The sequence below is a fragment of the Lagopus leucura genome, unplaced genomic scaffold (assembly GCF_019238085.1).
Source record: "Lagopus leucura isolate 7727_CA_CO unplaced genomic scaffold, USGS_WTPT01 Super-Scaffold_100014, whole genome shotgun sequence".
NCBI lineage: Eukaryota > Metazoa > Chordata > Aves > Galliformes > Phasianidae > Lagopus > Lagopus leucura.
Genome location: NW_024962268.1, coordinates 15,720,872 through 15,737,713, shown reverse-complemented (window position 1 = coordinate 15,737,713; position 16,842 = coordinate 15,720,872). Strand labels below are relative to the sequence as shown.

General features: G+C 37.5%; 1 protein-coding gene across 1 annotated transcript in view; it reads left to right on the top strand.

Annotated features, from left to right (window-relative positions):
• Window positions 1-16,842, top strand: part of NIPBL (NIPBL cohesin loading factor) — a 147,826-nt gene that overhangs the window by 14,548 nt on the left and 116,436 nt on the right. The window lies entirely within an intron of this gene.

Genomic DNA, 16,842 nt, shown 5'->3' with positions numbered 1-16,842 from the left:
GTGGTTCGGTGTCAGGGTGGAGGCCAGTCACGAGCTGTGCCCCTCAAGGGTCGGTCTTGGGACCGGTGCTCTTCAACATCTTTATCAGTGATATAGATGATGGAATCGAGTACACCCTCAGCAAGTTTGCACCAAGCACCAAGCTGAGTGGTGCAGTCAATACTATGGGAAGAAGGGAAGCCATCCAGGAAGGCCTGGACTGGCTGGAGGAGTGAGCCCATGAGAACCTAATGAGGTTCAGCATGGCCAAGTGCAAGGTGCTGCACTTTGGCCAGGGCAATCCATACAGACTCCTCGAAGAACCCCTTTAGAGCAGCCCTGTGGAGAAGGGTCCTGGTGGAAAGGAAGCTGGACATGAGACAACAGTGTGCACTTGCAGCTCAGAAGGCCAACTGTGTAGGCTGTATAAAAAAAGGTGGTCAGCAGAGAGAGGGAGGTGATTGTCCTGCTCTACTCGGCTCTTGTGAGGAGGACTGCATCCAGGCCTGGGGCCCCCAGCACAAGAAAGACACAGAGCTCCTGGAATGGGTCCAGAAGAGGGCCACTAAGATGATCGAAGGGCTGGAGCACCTCTCCTATGAGGGAAGGTTTAAGGAACTGGGCTCGTTTAGCTTGGAGAAGAGAAGGCTCTGGGAAGACCTCATTGTAGCCTTCCAATACTTGAAGGGAGCATGTAAACAGGATGGGGAAGACTGTTTACAAGGGTGGAGAGTGATAGGACTAGGGGAATGGTTTTAAACTGAGGCAGGAGAATTAGATAAGGTATTAGGAGAAAGTTTTTCACACGGAGGGTGGTGACTCACTGGAACAGGTTGCCCAAGGAGGTTGTGGATGCCCCACAATCTGGAGGCATTCAAGGCCAGGCTGCATGTGGCTCTGGGCAGCCTGGTCTGGTGGTTGGTGACCCTGCACATAGCAGGGGGATTGAAACTGCATGATCTTTGTGGTCCTTTTCAACCCAGGCCATTCTATGATTCTATGGACAGCATGGTAGTTAGTGAATATCTTTGAAGTATGTCCCTGGACTAGGACTTGCTTCTTAGTGAAATATTCAACTCTTTTTTTTTTTTTTTCCCCAATCAATTTAATGGGCAACTTTCTGGGAAAAAGGATCTGTTTAGATCCCTCCTATCTTCCTATTGTGAGGAAAATAGTATTTTCACTGTTTCTCCCCTGTACTTTATTTACCGCTCACATGTTACTATGTAGTCTGGGTAATATTCTTAAACCTCTTCCTGTTAAATGATTTCTTTTTCATACATGCTTAAAATAATACCTGTAGGATATCTTATACATAGTGGAATTGCTAGTTGATTTTTTTTTTGCCATTTTCTGTATCTGTCACAGCCCATCTCAAAGGGCTTTAGAAAGCTTTAGTATCATGCCTGATTTTAAAATTTGGCTAAGTAGGTCAGTATACTAAATTCTTATAGTAGGTGGATAGAACTTTTGGAATAGATTCAATGCTGTTAGTGCTAATATGGATTTTTTCCCTATTTTTTTTTTTTTTTTTTTTAGCAAAAAAAAAAAGTTCTGTTTACCAAGTGTGAATTTAGGAAACTGAGAATTGAAGAGAAGTACTTTCTCCAGATTGGTGGATTTGTTGTACAGGTGTAGTACTTGGAGAACATGATATAATTTTTGTGAATTATTTGAAATTAAGTTAATATGTTTCCAGAGTGTAGGGGTTTAATTATGAACAACCATGTTTAGTCATCCTAAGTTATTTGATACTATATTTGGTCAGTCTGATTACTTGAACAGAAATGCTTTTTCCACAGTAAAAGAGTTTGGAAGCTAGTAGAATTGTGTAAATCTAGTTTATTCAGAACTGTTGAGTTGTATTGAGAAGTTGATTTACATAGCCATGTTGTTCTGATTCTAAGAATGGAAAATTAAGGAAAATTTGTATAAAAATAGATGGATGAAGTGGCTTCATCAAGTTGTATTTACTTTTTGTGTTCAGAATCCTTTTTAATACTTTAGTTAAATTTATACTTGAAAATGAAAGATAGACTGAAAAATAGAATATAGTTTGGACAATCAAGTATAGTACCATTGCATGCAATTGTTATATATCGACTTGAGTCTGTTCCAGATTATTTATTTCCCCCTCACCAGTTTGTATTTTAGGTGGAAAATTTAGTGATTTTTTTTTTGTTGTTTGTTTATATATTATGTTAACAAATAGATCATCGTATGTTCGACTGAGAAAAATACTCACATAACCTGAAGTTCCCTAATGATTTCCTAGTTTTGCAGTGTTTTTTCTCCTAAACATCATTTTGATATTATCTGTTCAGTTAATCCTATAACTTACAGCTTTAGTTTAGTTACAGCTTTAATTTTCATAAAATAAAATAGATTGTTAATTCAGATACTGTTATAGCAGAGATGTTACTGGCCAGAAATCTTCATGATCAACTTGATAGCATCAATCATACTTGTGTTGTATGTCTCTCTGTCTATATATAATACAGAGAAAACTGACAAATCTACAATTTGAAAATCAGTTTGAGAAAGATGAAAAAAAAAAACCCAAAATAACAGACAACCTATCAGGCGTCTGAGCATTAATGATGTAGTTTAGTTTGAGTGTTTTTTAAAACTATAGGGGATGTGTCTTAGTCATGTTTTTGGTTCTGGGGTTTTTTTTGTGTTTTTTTTTTTTTCCCTCACTCTTCAGGATTTTTATATCCAACTTAATGTATTAAATCACTGAGGTAGATGGTAACAAATAAAATAAAAAAAGAACTTACTAGTTGCGTAAGACATCTCTGTACTGTAGGTTACTTGTGCTGTGAAACGTAGTTTTTCAGGTTCCTAGCTTGAAGAACATCTGGATAAAACATGGAGAAAGAATGTAGGTGATATTATTAAAAAAGACAAAAAATTGAGCACCTTATTATCAACAAAGAATATTTCTGCACTTTTCTTGCAGAATGAAAGATTGGTGTTGGTTTGAATATGTCTTACTACAAACAACAAAGCAGAAGTTGTGGTCAACTGCAAATATTAATACATATATATTTTTTTATAAGTTAGTGCTGAAGAGACAGGTCCTTTAAGTTATTAAGTTTTGTTCTATAATGCTCAGAACTTAGAATTTTAATGTATTTAGTACAGTCATATTTCTCACATGTCATATGCTAAGTGAATGCAAGGACATGAGAATCATACATTTTCTGAAGTTAGTATTGTAGCTCTATATTCATCTGTTGTATGCTGAGGAACTTTTTCTATTCAGAATGTGAGGCTGTTTGGAGTGGAGACTACCTGTGATGTTTAATTATTAGCAATTTTTAGTTCAGTGAGGTGGGTAGTCTGTTAACCTTCTGATTAGGGTAAGATAACTCAGTTTGGCACACTGTCTGTCATTTGTTGAAAGTGAAATCACTTAGCTGCTTAAGTGGAGTGACAAATATAGGAATTGATGATTTTTACTTCTGATACTCATGGCTTACAGCTTTGACTTGTTTTAGGCAAATAAAGAATACAAGGGGAAGCCTGATAAGGGGAAAAAAAGTACAAATGTAAAAAATAAAAACAACTAAACAAACAAAAAACCCCAAAACAACTGACGAAAAAAAAATATAAAAAAAAAAAACCAAAAAACCAACACCAAAAGCTCTAACCAAAAACCAAACAAAACACATCCCTAAGCCTGCCAAACTTTGATACATTACATTTTCATGTATTACTGTATTATATCATTCTTCAGAAGTTTTCCCTAGTCATGATTTTTCCTGTCATTATTATTTTTAAATTTGCATCTTGTTTGTTTGTTTGTTTTATTTCTTTCCTAATAGAGATAGTGTTGTATCTCTGGAAGCAAAAGTGGAAGCAAAAAAATGTACACCAGTGTACAACTGATACGTCATGATTCTAGTATGATGGAGGAAGTGTAGTTCAGACTTTGGTATGGGATGGAAGCTGCCACAGTATTAGTTCACTGCAGAAACTCACATTGCTGGAAGTTATGTATTACCTGTGCAAGCCAGTTGTTTCTACAGTTCCTTAGTCACATGGAAAGCTTTGTAGGCTTGATCTTGTGAATTCTAAGGACAGAGATAGCAGATATAAGACAAGTAAACCTTGCCTGAAGAATTGTTTCCATTATTTTGCTCTTCCCAGATGAACCTGGAATTTTTTAACACCATACATTTTCATTTACAATATTTTTCTCTGCTTTCTTTTTTCCTGAACAATAAGAGTCAAAGGTTTCTTTTCATATTTTAGTATTATATGTTTTTCCAATAGTATTTTACGTTAATTTCTGAACAAATGAATGGAAGAGAGAGATTTAAGAATGCTAATGTTGTGTAATATTGTGTAATGTTGTGTTCTCATAATTTGAACACAGTTCACTTTTGCTAATAGCTGGAAAAAAGCTACCTACAGTTTAATTAATAGATGCCTCTTCCATGGAAAAAAAGCTACCTACAGTTTAATTAATAGATGCCTCTTCCATGGAAAAAAAGCTACCTACAGTTTAATTAATAGATGCCTCTTCCACAACATTTTGTATTAATCATACTTATTGGCTACAGCCTCTTGAAACTTAAACAGCTATTTACTCCTTGGCAAGCCAGTGAACATGCCTGCAGGCCACATAAATGCTTCTAAAAAATACTGCTACTCAAATCTAGGTTTTACTTGCCTCTTCATTAGAGTGTTAGTTATTTTCTAGTATTTACTATTACTGCTATTTGTGGATCAGAAATAATTTTGTAAGCATCTTGGATCATTAGGCTTTTTGAAGAAGCCTGGCAATGTCAGAGACACTGCCAAAGTATTCCTGAAATTTCTCCCCAAATCACTTTCTACTTTGAAGGGTTGTGTGCATACTCTAACATAATTCATGCTAGAGAAAGCTTGCTCTTAATATCTGAAATCCATACCTTTACAAAATGAGCCATTTTCAGTAGACAGTGGGGATTAAATGTTAAGTATGCTGTATGTTAAATATGTGCTGTCTACGCAATGTTACGCAGCAGGTTAACTGTCTGCATATACACAGATGTTGCTGAAATCAGCTGTGAGTTGCTTTCAGTCAATCTATTCAGTAGATGGGTAGTTCATTCCTTCCAATGAACTGCTATGGGTTTGTTGGCAAGTAAAATGTCAGCTGGAGTTTCTGTTTGTTAGAAGTGTTTTCCAAAGGCCAACGTGGGTAATTGTTGTACAGTATAAAAATAGCTGTGCCAATTTTGCTGACTTCTAGTCTGCAGAAGAAATAACTTAGATAATGCTTAGACGTTTTTCCCAATATTCGTTAGGAAAAAGCCAGTTTGCCAGTGCTATTAAGCTTCTGTATTGCAGAAGTTGTAAGGATTCCTGGATTCTGCAGAACAGCCCATTAGAGATTCTTTGGTGACTTACGTTCATTTGAATAGTTGATGGTATAGTGATTGTATGTCTTGTTTGTTTTTTTTTGATATGGACATATCATTTGGTGCTATTTTAATTCCAGCTTATTTCATTCTTTTCTTGCATGTGGTTTTTCATGTAATGATGCTTACCATTGCATAATAGTCATAGGAGAAGTACTAACAATGCTAGGGTTGTGTTAGAACAGCTGCTTTGTCTGGTGTTTGGGACTAGTAGGGATTTGACAGTGAAATGAACATTTGGATTTGAGTATTAAAATTTACCTGTTTCATCGTGTAGACTAGCTCTTGGCTAGTGAAAAACAAACAAACAAACTGCTTTAGGTGCTAACAGTCTTGGTGGTACTTGGAGATGAGGGGCATTTCACTAGAGTTTCATTTTCGTCATTGACAATAAAGGTCTTACGTCTTTTTCAACCCCCTTTTTTCTTTCCTCTGTAGCTTTTTGTCCCTTTGTTTCTAGGGCTAGATACTCCCTAGATGTTTCTAGGGCTCAAGTTTAAATTATTTTCAAGTTTAAATTATTACTATGTGCTCTATTAATATCTTCACCAATGATACTGACAGTGGGATTGAGCAAACCGTTAGCTAGTTTGAGAATGACACCAAGTTGTATTGTGCAAACCTGAGGGAGAGGATCACATTCGGAGAGATTTAGACAGGCTCAAGTAGTGAGTCAATGAGAACCCCATGAGATTCAGCAAAGACAGGTGCATGGTCTTACACCTGGGTTGTGGCAACTCCCACTCTCAATACAAGCTGGGGATCAAAAGCATAGCTGTGCTGAAAGGACTTAGGGGGTACTGGAAGGTGGCGGGCTGAGCATGAGCTATCATTGTGCCCAGAAACCCTACTGAATATTGAGCTGCATCAAAAGTACTGTGGCCAGCAGATTGAGGGAGGTGATCCTGCTGCTCTGCTCTCCTCTGTGAGACCTCACCTGGAATACCGTATCCAAATGTGGAGTCCTCAGTGCAGGAGCAGCATTGACCTGTTGGAGAACTTGCTACAACAGATACGGAGGAGGTTGAAGTACTCAGTGAATTCTTTGCCTCAGTCCTCACTGACAGCCAGGATTCTTATGTCCCTGAACCTCACATCCCTGAAACTGTAGGTGGAAATTGGGGGAGCAAACTCCCTTGCCCCCTAACTGCTAAGATGGAGTGAGTCTGAGACTGACTCATGAGACTGAATGTGTACAAGTCCATGGGGCCAGTCAGCATGCATCCCAACATCATAAGGTACTGGCCAATGTGGTTGCTGACCCACTCTCCATCATATTTGAAAAGTTGTGTCTGGCAGGCAACTTCCTGGGAACAGGATAAAAGGAACCACCACTCCCATTTACAAGAAAGTGAGGAAAGAGGACCGGGGAACTACAGGCTGGTGTGCCTCATTCTGTGCCTGTGAAGGTAATGGGACATCCTTCTGGAAGATATGTTAAGACGCATAAGGGATGAGCAGGTAATCTGAAACAGCCAGCTTGCCTTTGCTGGCCAGCTTGCCTTTGCCAGGGTTTACCAAGGGAAAGTTGTGCATGACCAGTGTGGTGGCCTTCTATGATGGAGTGATGGCACTGGTGGACAAAAGGAAGGCAACTGACATTGTCTACTTGGACTTCTGCAAGATCTTTGACATGATTTCCCACCACATCCTTTTCTCTAAATTGGAAAGATACGCATTTGAAGGATGGAGTATTTGATGGATAAGGAATTGGTTGGGAGGTTGCAGCCAGAGAGTTGTGGTCAATGGCTCTATGTCCCCTAAGAGTCCATCTTGGGTCCAGTACTCTATAATGTCTTTATCAGTGACGTGGATTATGAATTGAGTGCACCCTCAGCAAGTTTGCTGATGACACCAAGCTGATAAAGCAGAAGGAGGAGACGTCATCTGAGGGACCCTGATAAACTCAAGAAGTGGGCCCATGTGAATGTAATGAGATTAAACAAAGCAAAGTACCAGGTTTTGCGGTTGGGTCGTTATAAGCCATGATATGTATACAAACTGGGCAATGAACTCCTTGAGAGTAGCTCTGCTGAGAAGGACTTAGGGGTCCTGGTTGATGAAAATTGTAACATGAGCCATCAGTGTGCACTTGCAGCTTGAAAGGCCAACAGTATCCTGAGTGGCATCAAAAGAGGAGTGGACAGCAGGATGAGAGAGGTGATTGTCCCCCTCTTCTCTGCCCTTGTGAAGCCCCTGCTGCAGTACAACGTTCAATTTTAGGGCACACAACACAGGAAAGATGTAGAGCTGTTGGAGGAGGGTCACACAGATGGCTAAAGTGCTGGAACACCTCTCTTATGAAGGTAAGCTGAAGAAACTGGATTTGTTCAGTCTGGATTAGAAAAGGTTGCATGGTTTCCTCATTATGGCCTTCCAGTAATTAAAGGGAGCTTATAAACATGAGGGAAGCCAATTTTTTATTTGGGTAGATAGTGAGAGGACAAAAGGAAGTGGTTTTAAACTAAGGGAAGGAATATTTAGATTAGATTTCAAGGGTAAGTTTTTTACTGAAAGAATGGCGAGGTGTTGGAACAGGGTGCTCAGAGAGGCTGTGGATACTCCATACCTGGAGATGTTTAAGACCAGGTTGGATAAGGCCACGGACAATCTGATCTAGTTCTTGATCTAGTGGCTGGCAGCCCTGCCTGTGGCAGGGGGTTTGGAACTTGATTCTTGGGGTCCCTTCCAACCCTAGCCATTCTACGATTAGAAAATAAAAAGTTTTGGAGTAAATATATATATATATGAATTATAAGTATATATAGTAAAATTATAAGTATAAAATTAGTTCATCTCATTCTTACTCTCCTATTTGTGTACTGCATCTTACTTTCACTTTTAAGTGAATAATGAATTGGCAACAGTCCTGTGAGAAACAGTAGCTTTCAGTGTCAGTAAGCCACTGAAACAGTTTAGTGGTTGCATGGAATTTCATCTTGCACATTGTGAGTGCCTTTAGTGCTACTACTTTCACCTGTCTTCTCTGATTTTCAGGCTGTTCTTTATTCATCTTTTTTTTTTTTTTTTTTTTTTTAACATCCATTTCTGTTTTTTCTTTTTTACTGATGCATTCATTTAGAAAATGTAATGGTACTAACATATGTTAGTTGATCATTCTACTTCTTGCTCTAATCTTCCTTTACAGAAGACGTCAAACAATTTCAATTAATTTATATAGTGAATGATCTCAATTAAAAACATGAACAGCAGTGGAGTGATTCAGACTTTTTCTTGCTTGTCTTTTCTTTAATCCAAATTTAAGTTATGAAATACTTATTGAGAAAATGACCATGCTAAAGAAAAAAAAAGTAAGTGATACCAAATTCTACCTGATGTATAAAAGAAATTTTCAAGGGCTAAATTTTGCATGTCAAGGCATGGCAGCATACTTTCATATACTGATAGGAATGTTTGCTCTTTCACTGTATTCAGTTTGAAAGCTGTAGAAAGTCACAGGCAGTTCCCATAGGTCAGCTGATGAACACTGAGCTGAAGAACAGCCCTGGGCTAGATTTCTATGTAACGTGCTGTCCACAGTTCTTGCACTGAACTACATTAAAACTCATTCAGAAATTCATCAGGAAAATAATAATATTAATTCCTGAAATAAGCAGTTTTAAAAAGGGGTGAAAGAGTAGCACATTACCTAAGCTTTGCAGCTACCTTCCAAAATGGCATGTAGTGATCGGTTTTCAGTCTGAGGAAATTTGGGATAAATTGTGGGCATATGGGCTAGATAAATACAGTTATGTTTAAGAGTTTGTATGAACAAGGTGTATTAGTTGCACCTTGTTTATGACAGTCAGCACTGCTTTCTAAAGAGAACTTTGTTCATGAGAAATTTTTGGGTGGAGATGGCAAAATAATAAAAATGAATCTAAGAAATCTACTTTGTATACAGATGGCTGAACAAAGCATTTGGAATTTACTGTGAAAATGATAAATAGTAGAGGGAGCTTACCTTACTGACAGCCTGAATGAGCTGGAATGGAACATGATGTGGGACAAAGGAAGCACAACTGATGTCATCTGCCTGGACTTCTGCAAGACCTTTGACGTGGTCCCATACCACATCTTTATCTCTAATTTGGAGAGATATGGGTTCAAAGGGTGGACAGTGATGTGGATAAAGACTTGGATGGATTGTCACAGCCAGGCGATTGTGGTCAACAGCTCTTTGTCCAGGTGGAGGCTACTGATGATTTCTGTCCCCCAGGGATCTATCCTTGGACCTGTGCTCTTCATCATCTTTATCAACAACATAGACAGTGAGATTGAATGTACTGTCAGTAGGTTTGCGGGCCACACAAAGCAAAGTTGTGCAGTTGATATGGCAGAAGGAAGAGCTGCCATCCAGAGGAACCTGGACAGGTTCGAAAAGTGGGCCCATGTGAACATGAAATTCAAGAAGGCCAAATGCAAGGTTGTGCACTTGGGTCAAGGCAGTCCCGGATATATATATATAAACTGGGAGAAGAACTCCTTGAGAGTAGGCCAGCTGAGAAGGCCTTGGTAGTTCTGGCTGATGAAAATCTTAACATGAATCAGCAGTGTGCATTTGAAGCCTGGAAAGCCAACAGTATCCTGCGCTGCATCAGAAGAGGAGTGGAGTACTGTGTCCAGTCCTGGATCCCCCAGCATGTGGGGAGTTGTTAGGTTAGGTATGGAGGAAGGTCACAAAGGTGATCTGAGGACTGGAGTGCCTCTTACCTGGAAACAGGCTGAAGAAGATGTGCTTGTCTAGCCTGGAGAGAAGGAAACTTTGGGAAAACCAAATTGCAGCCATTCCAGTAATTGAAAGGAACTTAAAATCAGGAGGGTAATTGGATCATAGAAATGTTTGTGTTGAAAAGGACTTTGAGCTCGCCTAATTCCAACCCCTTGCTATAGGCAGGGACACCTGCCTTTACACCACGTTGCTTAAAGCTCCATCCAGCCTGGCTTTGTATGCTTCCAGGGAGGGGACATCTACCACCTCTTTGGACAACTTGTTGCAGTGTGCAAGTGGAAGACCTTACCGTTGGTTTTATTGAGCCTCATTAGGTTCTCCTGGGCCCACAGCTCAAGTCTGTCTAGGTCCCTTTGGGTGGCCATTGACCACCTCTCTGGACTTGATCCTACAGCCAGTTCTTCATCCATCAAACAGTCCATCCATCGAATCCATCTTTCCAATTTGGAGAGAAGGATGTTGTGGGGTACAGTGTCAAATGTCTTACTGAAGTCCAGATAGATGAAATCGCCAACTCAACTTTTAAAGTATTAATTGGTTCTGATCTTTTTTTTTCCTTCTTCTTCTTTTTCTTTCTTTCTTTTTTTTCTCCTGAAGTTTTTTTATTATTATTTCTATTAGTTCAGAATGATTTAGAAGTGGCAATGGGGGGAAAAAAATACAAAAACAAGCAAAGAAGATTTCTGAGTTTGTAGCACTTAAAGAAAGATAAACATTTAAAGTTCTTAAAGTTCATAATATTATTGTGAAACTTGCCAAAATTTCAAGCTTTGAAATAATTCGTTTATATATGCAGGTTGAATTGTATCACTGAAGTAAAGCAACAAACGAGTTGTTCAGATGAGACTTTGATTGTATTGCGTTTGTGTTCTAAGTAACACCTGGTCATACCACCTTCATTTCCTGACGTGTCAAATTACAACAGTATTTCATCACTGAACCCTGTTCTTTCGAATCAGGGGTATCATGAGTCACTTCTAACTCAGAGTTAAATTGCTGGCATATTCAACTTGCTGAATGTTTTGTGTAACTCTCTGTAGAATTTCCTCATCCACCGACAAATCTGATTCTTTATCTTGATTTGTTATGGAAATAAATGATTGTATCAAATTCTGAAGGAGTTCTGTTTTGTTTTGTTTTCCTTTTTTGCCAATATCAGCTGTATCTGGAAGAGGAGTGACATTCTTAACTTTTAAAAACAATTTGTTATTGCAAGCTTCATGAGCACTGTCTTGGCTTAATGTGATAAAAGTTCTAAATAGTCCTCCCCTGCAATGTTATGCTAGAGTAAACTTATACATAACTGAGTCATAACTTTATAGCACTGACCAGCATCTATGTAGCATTGAGTTAGTCACGAGAGATATATCCATGTTGTATGTCTATATGTAGTGCACCTACAACGAGGTTAGAGGGTGAAGTTCAAGTTAGTATATGTAGGAATCTGTATAAAACAAGTTCTGACTGATGACATGGATGAGAAGATAAAGTGCATGTTCAGTAAGTTTGCTAATGATATCAAGTTGGGAGGAAGTGTCAACCTGCCCGAGGGTAGGAAAGCCCTACAGAGGGATCTGGACAGGCTGGATTTCTAGGCTGAGGCCAGTGGGATGAAGTGAAGCCTTGGAGAGCTTATCTGTGACGCTGTGTGTAACAACTTGGTTTTATCTTCATCCCTATCACCAGGGAGGGAAATGGAGAAAGTGTCTTGTATCGTATCTAGAATGTATGATGACAATACTTACTTCCATCCCTGGCAAAATATTTGCATTTTATGGTGAAGTGCGCCAGAGTTCTCAGATTACAAGTTTGAGCAAGAGCAGTTGTTTAAAACTGTTGTGGAAGTACAAAAACTCTGCTTTGAGACAGTAAGTGTCACATTTTTAGGCTTCTTTGTTACTAGGAGGTAAACTCCCAGAGCTAAATGTTTTCTTCCCCTGCTGCACCTGTTCTGAAGCAGTTTTGCAAAAATCCCCACAGGCTATCTTTCTAAAATAATAAAATGTCTCATAGACTGTGATAAAATAGAATTTGTATGAAGAAATATTTCTGGCCTGAATTATTAAGAAATTCATTTCCACATTTCTGGTTACTTTTTCACATGTACAGTTCTACTCAACTTGATGAGTTTCTTTTTGCATTAAACTTCAGAGTGTCGTACAATAGTAAAAAAAAAAAAAAAGTAAATAAATAAAATTCTCCTTTACACATGTAGAAGCAACTGTTGACAGTTTTTATGGTTGGCAAAAGGTAATTTATAAGGTAGAATGACTTGCCTATCTTTTTCTCCTACTCTGTGTATGTAAGTTTTGTTGCAAAAAAAAACAAACCAAAACAAAAAAACAGAGCTTCAGGTTTTTGCAGTTTTTAAAATACTTCCCAGCACAGCCTGAATAAAAGCTGTGTTGTGTTTGCAATTCCAGCATGATAAAGCTGTACTGTATTCTTGAAACCCTTTTTAGTTTTGCTGTGTTGGTATGAAAGTAATACCGCCTATTTATTTCAATAGAAAAATCGGTGATAAAGAGAGCAAAACAACATTGGTGGTGCTGCTGCTGCTGAAAAACACCACCCATCACCTCACAGTGCTCACGTGCACTGTTCAAGCATCAATGAGTGTCAGTGGGTGCCATTTTTTCTACATGGAGGAATTCCATGACACACCTTTGCTTCACATGCACTTCCATGTCAGCAGATGACTATGCTGCCATCTGCCACCCAGCAACAAAATGTAATGGGATATTGGTTGGAAGGTTCAACGTCTACCAACATCTGCCTGCGATGTCATGGGCCAACATAATAAAACAGAAGATATTACTTTTGAAACAATTCTCATAGAATATTTAATTTGCAAGAACCTGCTTTTTATTTAGCCCTTATTAATCTAGTGAAGAAGAAAAACTTAAAATGTCAGTATTACTAGAGGTAGAACATCAGAAATCACAAAGTTGGCAGTGTAATTCTTTGCATCCAGAAGCATTTGAAATTGAATCTTGGATTACTTGGTAGTTAGTTCTGTGGTAAATCTGTTTTTATCTATCACATGGCCCTGTTTTGCAGGAGTGAGTGTTTAGCTTTCTGAGGTTCTGACAGAAACTAGTAGAAGGTGTCTAGAATAGATGTGAAAGACTTACACATAGTTTTTATTTTGGCTGCTTCCGAAGTTTAAATGCTTCCGTAAGTGGATATCTGAATGTATCTATTTAGAATGTATCTGGTGTTTTTAACCATGTTCTGAGAAGGAGACAGTAATGTGATTTTTAGAACAGTTGTTTTTTAATACAAGATTCCTGGGAATTATGTCTTTAGATGATGGAAGGATTTAATATTTTGTTTATCCTTAGATAACTGAACCTGAAAGATGCATCAAACCTGAGCAGATGCTTGATTTCCCTCTTATAAGACTTTTTTTTTTTTTTTTTTTTTTTTAATGTCAAGATAGATAAGAAATCAATCAATACTTTGGTAGTAAATTGAACTTAAGTAGATAATAAAAAAGGATCTGTCATTAATTTCATAGAAGTTTTTAAAGACAAGGTTTTATTTGCCTTGAAAGTTATGGTAAACAGTTCAACAGCTCTAAGGAAATTTTACACTGAGATTCTGACTCTTTATGATTGTTACTAATTGTGTTTTACCTTTCAGAAGGGTACTAAGTATTACCCCAGATTTTTATATGCCTTACTTGTCCAATTATAGAATCATAGAATGGCTTGGGTTGGAAGGGACCTCAGGGATCATCAAGCTCCAACCTTCCTGTGGCAGGCAGGGCCACCATCCTCCACATTTAATACTAGACCAGGCTGCCCAGGGCCCCATCCAGCCGTAATTACAAAAGAAGTTGCATTTCTGCAGATTGGAATATATTATGCAAGAATGGGCACAAAGCATTTGACAAAATAATTTTATATTGTAATTTGTGAAATTGAATAAGCTCTGAGAGATACTTTTTGAAAAGCACGTTGGTATTATTGAATCAGTATTATCAGTCAAATGCTTCTTTATATATTTATAAAGGTTTTTTTGTGTTAGAAGTTCTCATTTCTGTAACAGTTGTTGTCATTGTTTCATCTTTGGTGCTTTAAAAACATAAAAGTGGCATATAACTAACTAATGTGTGTTTCAGAGGGTTTTTTTTTTGGTTTTTTTTTTTTGTTGTTTAATCAGATTACATTTAACAGTGGATTTCTGCATTTTTTTCAAATGATCTTTAAAAAATTACTGTTAGCACTCTTTTTCAGATTGCCCATTAAATTTTGTAAAATGATTAAGAATTTGAAGTGCATAATATACTGCATAAGTATCAGTTCTACTGTGTTTATGCCAAGGCTGTTATTTTAGGTCAAGCAAATAGGGATGGATGTTGAAAGTAGTAGCTTTGATTCCTGTTTTTTTCCATTTCTTCCTTATGTTAAGCCTTTGTAGATAGTTTTTGTGCTCATTGTATGTTGTTTTTGTATATAGCTTAATTGTCTTGGAGCTTGCATTGTTGCTTGCCTGTTTAGAATATTGAGCCTGAGTCCCTCAGGATTGTGGCCCATAATTAATATGTAGAACTATGATGTCAACGTAAAAAAATAAAATTCAGGGCTTTGAAGTCAAGTAGAATTTTGTGAACTTTCAGCAGAGAATGAAAATCTTGTCATGAGATGTATTCTCTTGTTTTGGAAGACTTGTTATGTGCATTTGAAGACACCTTAACTCACTTAGGAGACAAATTGCTTTCCTGCAGTTTCCCACTGCCTTTTTTCGCTTGTCACATTGTTTTAAGTCTTACTTTTAAAATAGTTTTTAAAAAATTAGAAATCCATTATAGACAGTAAGGTTTCTGGATCAGCATTGTGAAAGGTGCATGCAAATTATACTGTGATATATAGATTGTACAGGTACACTGAAGGAATGGTAGCTGCTTAGAGGATGTTACTTTTGTAGGGACCTTTTTATTAGGCTTACTTCAGCCTATGAAGTGGTGTATTTTGATGACCTGCTAGCTGTATCTGCGAAGAAGTGTGTTTTTTTTTCCCCCTGTACTTCTTGACCATCAAAGAATTCAGTGTAGTTAAGTAAAGCACGTTTAGATTGTGCATGTTTGGTAAACTTTGTTTATTTGCATATTTTAGTTTTACCTAATGTTGGGTTGCAGAACAGTTGGGAAAGTAATACTGAAATCATGATGTTTCCTTCCTGTTAACTTAAGCTAAATTAAAAATTAATAATAATTGGCACGTGCACCATCCTGTACAGAATCATCATTATCTCCTTATACCCTATTCTGTTTCTATAATCAGTTCTGTAGCCACTAAAAACCATCTTAATCAACAGTGAAGTCAAGGCAGTTTGAGGCTATTCACCAACTCCTACATTAGAAAGTGTGAACTGGTGTCGTAACAGTGTTTTAAACTGTGTTTCTCAAGAATTTTCTCAGGAAGAGTCGTTTAGTTGCAGAGAGATTCTGTTTCACACACTGAGTGCTTTCTTTCTGTGAAAGATTTGTTTTGACCATTTAGAATGTTAACTATTCCAACAGTTTCTTTCTTTAGCTCTTAGGTTTGAGGGTTGGGGTTTTTTTAATTGTTGATTGTTTTTAAATTCACAGGAGAGACAAAACTTTCAGCAATTTAGATGAGGTATCTAACTTGTTGGCTGGAAGTTGAACCTCCATAAGCTTCTGTTCAGGTGAATTACTTAGTCTGAGGAGTCACAGGACCTTTGGGTCCCTAGAAATTTTTTTTTTTTCAATTTATCTTCCTGCAAAATGAAGCCATTGACTATGAAAAACATGTGTAAATATGATATGAGGGAGATGCGATAAGCTTCTATTCTTCTGTAGTCAGGATACAGATACAGTGGGACACAAACTCCAGTTTAAGTGCTGGTATAAAGTGTTAATGTATGGGTGAAACCTTCTGCCACTCCATCATAAATCGTCCTGTGCTGTAAGTTAAGAGAACATCTAAAGTTATCAACTTATATAAAGGGAATGTCATTTCACTTATTCTAGCTCTCTCTCTCTATATATATATTTTCAGTTTTGTAATGCAGACCTTTTAAATGCAAGTTGAAAAAACATTTTTGAAAGTGTGAGTATGATTTTCATGCATCTTTAGCACACAACATGGAAATATTGAATTTATTGTCCCAAAAGCATGTAGCCAGCAGTACCCTCACAGCATCCTAGGCTGTTCTGAACATAGCCTAGTCCATGCTGCAGCACTGTTCACCATGATCTTTTGCACTGCCTAATATTGCTACACTGCTGTCATCACTCATTATCCTTTTTCTCTCCTTATAAATTCTTGGAAAATCCTTATTATACAGTACAAAAGTAAATTTCATAATTTCATGCTTGAAGTTTATGTTGCTTTAGTAAAGGCGGATGACTGAAATACAATCTTAAAGTTAACTTTAACATTTCAGTTTGGTTTTGGTTTAATAGTCAAGGAAAAATATATTTCAATTTCTGCAATTTCTCTAAGAAATTATGGTGATACTGTGCATATCCTTCTCAGAAGAAGAACCTAAGTTCAATCAATGTACAATTTCAATTTGTTTCATCATTTTTTATTCTACAGCACTGTCCTGTTGACAGTACTATTTATTTATTTATTTATTTATTTATTTATTTATTTATTTCAGAGCTGAGCGGATATTGGTTATAGAAATTTAGTGGAAGGTATACAAAATAAGATGGAGAACAAAGAGAACAAAGCCTGAGAT